At 32.6% G+C, this 6,786-nt stretch overlaps 1 long non-coding RNA gene across 1 annotated transcript; it reads left to right on the top strand.

The window, feature by feature from the left end:
• Nucleotides 1–287: 287 nt before the first annotated feature.
• LOC111716474 (uncharacterized) lies at nucleotides 288–6,348 on the top strand. The gene is made up of 3 exons (XR_002768507.1): nucleotides 288–370; nucleotides 4,254–4,326; nucleotides 6,223–6,348. It is a non-coding gene; the product is annotated as an uncharacterized LOC111716474 (long non-coding RNA).
• The last annotated feature ends 438 nt before the right edge of the window (nucleotides 6,349–6,786 follow it).

The raw sequence follows: 6,786 nt of genomic DNA, 5'->3' as shown, positions 1-6,786 counted from the left end.
CTTACCTTTCTACCTCCCTGTCTTTGTACCTTTGTACCTTTCTACCTTTCTACCTGTCTTACCTTTCTCCATTCCTACCTTCCTACCTTCCTACCTGTCTTACCTTTCTCCATTCCTACCTTCCTACCTTCCTACCTTCCTACCTTCCTACCTTCCTACCTTCCTACTTTCCTACCTTCCTACCTTCGTTTAAAGTTGTTTGAAAAGACTAAGTGAACCGCTCCATGAAACTAGTTATACACTCGTCCCTAACTGTAGTGACCATGAGAAGGAAGAGCAAGATTCCCCAACTGTTTTGACCGTTGGGAGACCTAAATTAAACCTCAGTCCTTAAGCGTGGACTCATAGTTACACAGGTCACCAGTCCTAGGTAAGTTACCTGGATATTTCTGAGGATTTAGGTTTTTATATTTCTAAAAATTCACACAACACTGGGAATTTTACTTATGCGACACATTCTAAAGTTCAAATCTCTATGTCAGATGTCTTTATCATCAGATTGCAAAGATATAAAGATACAAAAATTGTGTTTGAAACTTTATAGTTTTTAATACACTGAAAGTGAAATTTAAAAAAATCATGACGTTACGAGATTGCGAAGTCGTAACAGTAATTCCTTTTTAATAAACTTCTTCTTTTTGTTGGCATTGAAGTAAATCTCTCTTGATTTAAAATCTCTCTTAAAAGTTCAAATCGTAGTTGGTATGGTATGACTTCAGACACGGGGTGTCCCAATACACAATTAAATTACGAGATAGAGCTTGCAAATGATCTTTGGTTTCTAATAGCAGAAAAGTGTGAATGGGGTGCATGAAAAAAGAGTGTACGTGTCATGAGCTTTTAGAAATAAAGTCTGTTTTTATGTATCTTTAAGTTTGACGGAGACAGCAACAATGTGAACAACTTTGTTGTTTTATAAAAACTGGATTTTGAGATCGAAACTGTTTGTGTTGATATTGGTAATCATGCACGCGGGATCTCGATATCCAATGTGGGAACATTTGATTTTGAGAGAAAATGCTTGATCTCTGTATAATTATAATTCCATTAATACATGAAGAGGAATTTAATGAATCCCTAGATCTGCATAAGAGGGGAAAATGCTTGATCTCTCTATAATTATAATTCCATTAATACATGAAGAGGAATTTAATTAACCCCTAGATCTGCATAAGAGGGGAAAATGCTTGAAATCTATATAATTGTCATTCCACTTATATATGAAGAGGAATTTAATTAATCCCTAGATCTGCATAAGATGGGAAAATGCTTGATCTCTCTATAATTATAATTCCATTTATATATGAAGAAGAAGTTAATTGACCCCTAGATCTGCATAAGATGGGAAAAATGCTTGATATCTATGTAATTGTCATTCCACTTATATATGAAGAGGAATTAAATTAATCCCTAGATCTGCATAAGATGGGAAAATGCTTGATCTCTCTATAATTATAATTCCATTTATATATGAAGAAGAAGTTAATTGACCCCTAGATTTGCATAAGATGGGAAAAATGCTTGATATCTCTATAATTGTTATTCCACTTATATATGAAGAGGAATTTAATTAATCCCTAGATCTGCATAAGAGGGGAAAATGCTTGATCTCGAGATTCATAACATAAATATTTTAACTTCTTTAAATACATCTCCGTCAATGGGGAAGGTGTAAAATTAGTAATCCACATTTTGGAATTCCCAAGTCTAGCAGTTTCAGGGGATATTAGTTCCAAAGCTTACACTTGGCCCATTCCTAACACTGAGTGCTAGAAATGAAAAATGCTTGATTACAACACAAATATCTTAACTTCTTTAAATACATCTCCGTCAATGTGGAAGGTGTAAAATTAGTAATCCACATTTTGGAATTCCCAGGTATAGCAGTTTCAGGGGACATTAGTTCCAAAACTAACACTTGGCCCATTCCTAACACTGAGTATTAGTAATGGGCACAAATTGAAATACTGGATTTTTGGGTTCCTGGCCCATAACTCTTGACCGTTTTCAAGACAATGTCGGATTTACCATTTTCGATCATATCCTGAATTTTAAACATTGTCGAGAAAAAACCCACTTTCCCGTTTTTGAGTTTAATCCGCAATTCAAAACAAACTCACTTTCATAACTTACAAAATAAATCACTGAAAACAAAAATTATCTTATGAAGTCTAAAACTTTTGAATTATTTCTAGTTTTTTTACACTTTATTTGAGTAAAACAGACCTAGTAAAGGATTTTATGTCTGCATAGAAGCTTGTTTTAAACATACTTATAGAAAATTAGAATCAATATTATTTGATTATTTGATTTTTAAAGTTGTGGTATTTTTGCCATGTTTCTATGATTTATAGATATTTTATATAATCCTTGTATTATTATTATTATATCCTAGATCAATTGCCCAGCTTACTCATAGTTACTCCCGCCGTTTCCCCGCGCTTGGTCTTAAATCATTGGTTGCCCGTGGAATTTTAAAAAATTTCATAATTTGTTTAGTATTTGTCACCCCCGAGGTACCCATGGTTTTGCTAAAAAAATTCAGCCACTTTGGGTTAGCCGTTTAGTCAGCTATAGCCTATAAGTAACATATAAATGAGCGAAGAGCTGTATTATTAAGATAAATTTGTAAACTTATTAAATTCAAAGAAAAACATTTTTCTTGTGCCACAAGCCACAAAAAAATGAAATCCACCCCTTGGTTAGTTCAACTACTTCTCTCTCCTTCATAAGTTCTCACATTTAAAAACAATTTTCTGACATTTGAAATAGAATAAAATTGAAATTATTTCCCTTACATCAAAAAGTTTTTATGAAAGATTAATTAAGAAGAACCCCCCCCCCCCTCTCTCACTAACTTCTTTGAAATGATCTTATCTTTCTTTAACTATATTACTTTTCATCTGAGTCTGGATGAAATTAATTATAATTACTATCACTGATTTTTAAAGTTTAATTGTAAACGGAGAACCAAGGCACGTGGATTTAATGGTTCTGTCAATATTCCAGAAAGCTGTGACTTTCGATCACAATTTGACCCATTAAACATAATTTTTTAGCCTTTTTTCTTAAATACTTTTTTTGTAGGCATATGCATTTGAAATGAAAATGTATTAAATAAACAAATCCGTAAAGTAAATGATTATTGAATTAAAGACCAAAACACGTTTGATTTCAAATCGAAGAAACAGAATGCTGCTCACTCTGGTTAGTCCGGTGTGAAGGGGTTCTCAATCAATGGACGAGATTTCAAGTTCCCACAATGAGATGTTATCTATTTTTTAAATTGAACACGAGGAATACTATCATCATTTTTTATCAGGCAAAGGTTTGAAGTGTACACTTGTGAATCATACATGCCACTTTTAAAACTGGGAGACAGTTGAAAATTGGTCGATAATCCCGCAAAACAACATATCCATAGTCTACAATGCATCCAAAAGACCAAAATGAATCTAAAAGACCACAATTTATTAAATCTTATAGCAACGTATCCCTAGCCACAAAACTACAAAGTATCCACAAGACAACATTATGTGAAACTAAAATTAATTTAATGGTGTAGTCTAAATTTTAGATACTTCGAATATCTAAAAAATAGACGACATTTAAAATTCGGTGATGGCGATGGACCAAACCTCTGTAGAGTAAAAAAGTAGATGTTAGTTCCACATTTATTGAAAATATATTCTGTCTGGGTTAACCCTTGTCAGTTCTTGAGATTGTTTCTGTCACAAAGGTTACATATTTCAGGGTGTCCCACGAAACATGACAGTTGGTGAATAGTTTGAATGTCTTCTTCCATATATTTTATTAGATATTAAAGACTTTCTGCAGTTTATTTCGTTGAAAAACATCTTTTCCTTAAACTTATTTTACTTTGAAATCAATTTTACTATAATATGATTTCCAAATAATATTTTTTATCATTCTCTTTAGTATCAAACAACTTAACTTATTATGGAAGAAGACATTTTAAACTACACACCAACTGTCATGTTTCGTGGGTGTATGTCACTTCAGTTATTTCGATTATCTTAAAATACACATTTTGAAAACGTATAAACATATAGCATTGTCCCACAACATAATATAACGTTAATATCAATTATATGTAAATCCTTGATATTCATTTAATAATTTCTGCAAGATTTTATCAAATCTTAACCAGCAAAACTTTAAATAAGTTAGAGACAAGAATTAGGGATAAAAAGGATACATTTGAAAATTTCTGAACCATCTCTTCTATTTAGGATGAGCGAAGAGAAGCCAGCAGAACCTGCAGCAGAAGCAGCTCCTGAGGGAGAAGGAGGAGAACAACTAGAGGTTAGAATTCTTATATAATCATAAATATTAATAACTAGCCGGAGGGCCCGGTGTTGTCCGTGTAATTTTAAAAATTTACAGGTTTCTTATCGTATGTCACCCCCGGGATACCCATGGGTCTAAAAATGTCAGCCAATTTTGTCCATCCGTTTGAAATTGCGTCAAGTGTTTTTATGATAACTTTGCAGAGCGGGTCGTTATTTTACTTAATTGTCCATAGGGACGTAAAATACCTTAACGTCCCTCTGTTGGGGGAATCATGGGCCGGTAATGCTGGTTAAAAGGTGGTAATATAAATATCATTCAATTTACGTAAACAGATTCTTTAAAACAAGTTATACACCTAAAGAAACATAAAAAAGATGAAGCAATTTTCTCTCTGTTTATTTTGTTTTCCAAGACAGTAATAAATGGAGTGCAAAATGTAAAATGTTGACAAATGTATTATTAATCTCAAGTTTCATAAATAAATTCAATTTGCATACAATATTTACATAAATTCATTTTTTTCTTAATTTAGGATTTCAAATATGTATTTTTCTATTTTAGATGGTTGACTTATGTAAAAGTTGGCTTTTTTCTTGTATGTATCATTATATAGATAATAAAAAATATTTAAATCTAATTTAAAATTCAAAGGTTTAATGAGAGTTTGAAACTTTTAAGTGAGACGACGTTAAGTTTTAACTGGTCTCTCATTGGTCAAACCTCAAACTTTGACCAATGAGAGAAAGGTTTATCTTCCCTACAATCAAAGGTTTTCAGTCGGGTTTCCACTGGAATTCCGAGTTACGGTTTACGTACGGAAATAGTGCGAAATTTTTTTCCATTTTTATTATGGAAAAGGTTCCGTAATTCCGGAATTCCGGAAATAATTTTTTATCCGTAATAAACTGGAAATTCTCGGAGCCCCTTTCTGTAATTCTAAAACGTTCCAGAATATTATTCCAGAAAATTCCGGTTAACGGAAAAATCGTTCCGGAATTTTCAAGGAAAAGGTTCCGGAAAAACGTTAGAAACATCTTAAACTTATTAATTGATAAAAATACGAGGGGGGGGGGCTAGTCTATCCGATGAGCCTCTTGAAAAATAAAAACTAATTTGTATTTAGAATATTAAGGGGAAAGTGAAAACCTATCGTGAAGTAGTCATGATGAACTAAAGTAAAATATTTGTGAATATATACAGGCATCCTTAAAACAGAATAAGAAAAATATTGATGGCATTTGCTGAAAATGTAAACATTTAAAAGTTTTTAAAGGAAGTAGAACCGGTGAGTGGAAAACCTATGGAAAAACAGTCTACGTCTCATGGAAAACAAGAAATTATTAGGTTGCTACACAAATTCATATTCCCATTCTGGTTTCCATAATGGAAATCTGGAAATTTTTTTCAGATTACGCATCAGATCCTAAAACATTTCCAGGTTTACGGAATGGGAACTGGAATTTTCCGGTTTCCATTTCATCCGGAAATTTCCTGGAATTCCACTTTAGGGAACAAATTTCCGGATCATTCCATTTCCAAAATGGATTTTTTTCCCCGGAAAAATGAAAACCATAGTTTTAAATGACGGCTCTGATGAGAATGAAATTGACCTGTTTTTTAACGAATTTAAAGTTGCGTAAACGTTTTCAGTCATGTTTACTAAAACATGAGAAACGTTTAATATTTCAATTAAATAAAAATGTATACAAGACAAATACGAAGAGTGTATTTAGTAATTTATCAAAGAAAGGAAATTAAGAATATAAAGTCAAGGCAATTTCATCCTTGAGTTAAGTTATTCATAATATTTTCTTTAAGATTTTAAGCAAAATATTTTTTTTAGTTTTTTTTTGAAGGAATTTTGTTTAGCTCTACTTTCAACAACAATCGTCATTTGCTGTATCCTAGGAGGATGCTGAGGTGCTGAACCCCCCGTGTATCGACCTGACGGACTACAAGCTCAAGATCGACCACTTCGACCAGATGCACGTGCTGGAGGAGGAGGGGAAACTAGAAGGGGCGGAGAACTTTAGACAGGTGAAGCTAAATTATTAAAGGGATTTTTGACGTAGGAAAACGGTTTTTTTTTACCCTAAAATGTTTAAGATCTAGATATTTATTTCGAAATAGTGGTTTATGTTTACATACATCTCTATTTAATTTTATTTAAAATGTTTAATTTTTACTTTGACTCTCATAAAACGGAACTGAGTTCTTGCCACAACCTCTGATATTTTCTTATCTCTATGTTCAAGACCCTGTGATATTTCAAACTATAAATAATATTGTCACTGTCAGAGCTGAAACTTTAGAATGGGATATCCTTAATCCCGATCGCTGATCTGAGTATCCAATGTACACACTTTTGATTTTCTTACTAATCCTCTCTTTTAGATAAAAGTAACTTAAGATCAAATAGATTATCAAGTACAATAGGTGGCAACAGAGAAATGGACCAACTATACACGACGT

This window comes from Eurytemora carolleeae, unplaced genomic scaffold, assembly GCF_000591075.1.
Source record: "Eurytemora carolleeae unplaced genomic scaffold, Eaff_2.0 scaffold2072, whole genome shotgun sequence".
In the NCBI taxonomy this organism is placed as follows: domain Eukaryota; kingdom Metazoa; phylum Arthropoda; class Copepoda; order Calanoida; family Temoridae; genus Eurytemora; species Eurytemora carolleeae.
The sequence above is the reverse complement of the archived record's forward strand: the minus strand, read 5'-3'. Positions and strand labels throughout refer to the sequence as shown.